The sequence below is a fragment of the Penaeus monodon genome, chromosome 41, assembly GCF_015228065.2.
Source record: "Penaeus monodon isolate SGIC_2016 chromosome 41, NSTDA_Pmon_1, whole genome shotgun sequence".
NCBI lineage: Eukaryota > Metazoa > Arthropoda > Malacostraca > Decapoda > Penaeidae > Penaeus > Penaeus monodon.
In genome coordinates this window covers 4,538,549-4,540,440 of record NC_051426.1, presented here as the reverse complement: position 1 = coordinate 4,540,440, position 1,892 = coordinate 4,538,549, and positions in this window count along the sequence as shown.

The following is a 1,892-nucleotide window of genomic DNA, read 5'->3' as shown; positions in this document are numbered from 1 at the left end:
GAGGGTGGTCACTGTATTAACATCATTAGAGGGACATTTATGGATTATGTTTAATTAGGAGGGATGATCATTCGTCTGTAACAGGGTCAATTCTCGATCCAGGTACAAGTTTAAACATGATGAATATTGCGGGGTGGGGGTGGGAGGGTATGGAGAGGGTGGTGGTGGTGGTCAAACTGTGACACCTGGCATTGGGTTGGATTATGATTGTCTCATTCATTAGGAGGGGTGGTCACTCGTCTGTAACAGGGTCAATTCTCGATCCGGGTACGAGTTCAAACACGATGAATATTGCGGGGGGGCAGGGTAGGAGGGCCATCTGTGACACCTAGCATCGGGTTGGATTATGATTGCCTCATTCATTAGGAGGGGTGATCACTTGTGTGTGAAACTGGGTTAATTATCGATACAGGTACAAGTTTAAACATGATGAATATTGCGGTGCGGGGGTGGGAGGGTATGGAAGAGGGTGGTGGTGGTGGGGGATGGGGTAAAGAGGGTGGGGGGAGGGATCATCTGTGGTACCTGGCATATGGTTTCAGAGAGAAGGGGAGGGGAGTCCTCTAGGTGTGTGCTAATGATTTTGGTTACGGTCATTGATAATGATTCTGGTTACGGTCATTGATTGTGTTAATCACTTTCCGCGGTCATTAACCTGTTGTGATGCGTAAGGTGAGGCGTTCTGTCCAGTCGCCTGTATTGGAGAGGAGGGGAGGGACAGATATCATTAGAGTCGGTTAATGATTTCCAGTTCCGATCATTGATTATGATAATCACTTTAATTATGCCTACTTTCTGCTATGATGCGCATGAACGACCGTAAGGTAGTTCTGGTGTGCATGCTAAACATTATATCTATGATTAATGATTCCGGTTACGGTCATGATTACGTTAATCACTTGCGGTTACGGCCATTGGTTACGTAAATCGATTGCGGTTTCCGGTTTTCATTAACCTACTTCCTGTTTACACCCTCATGTACGTACGTGAGTGGAGTCGTTCTGTCCCTTATGCATCTACTTGTATGTGTGTGTGTGTGTGTGTGTGTGTGCGCGCGCGCGTGTGTGTGTGTGTGTGGTGTGTGCGTGTGTGTGTGTGTGTGTGTGTGCGTGCGTGCGTGCGTGCGGGCGTGCGTGCATGTGTGTGCGTGTGTGCGTGTGTGTGTGTGTGTGTATGTGTGCGTGTGTGTGCGTGTGTGCGTGTGTGTGTATGTGTGTACGTGTGTGTGCGTGTGTGTGTGTGTGCGTGTGTGTGTGTGTGCGTGTGTGTGTGTGTATGTGTGTGTGTGTGTGTGTGTGTGTGTGTGTGTGTGTGTGTGTGTGTGTGTGTGAGTGAGTGAGTGAGTGAGTGAGAGTGAGTGAGTGAGTGAGAGTGAGTGAGTGTGTGACAGATAGATGCTGCTATGCTTAAATGAGAGAGAAAAAAAAACAGAACAAGAAGAGATAGCCTGTTAGAACATATTATTCTCTCTCTCTCTCTCTCTCTATCTCTCTCTCTCCCTCCCTCCCCCTTTTCTCTCTATCTCTAATTAAGAAGAAGGTAAGCCAACAGGGGTGGAATAAAGCAAATATATGACGAGGAAATAGAGACAGAAATTTCTAGAATTCCAAACAATACGTTTTGAGCATAAAATCCAGAGCCAATGAGGGAGGAGGGACTGCATGACGTCGGATTCATGGCAAGGCAATCGGAGCTGCCGGTCGCTTACGTCACGGATGTTGCCATCAGTGGGGTCAGTGGGCTGAATGGGCAAGATGGGCTGTATGGGCGAAGGTATGGGCGAGGAACCAGGCAGGAGGACGCAGACGAGCCCGTACGTAGACGGCCAGACTGCGGAAGACAGGCAGAGGGAGGGAGAAGAATGCAAAATAAGATTCTTGGCAACTTTCGAG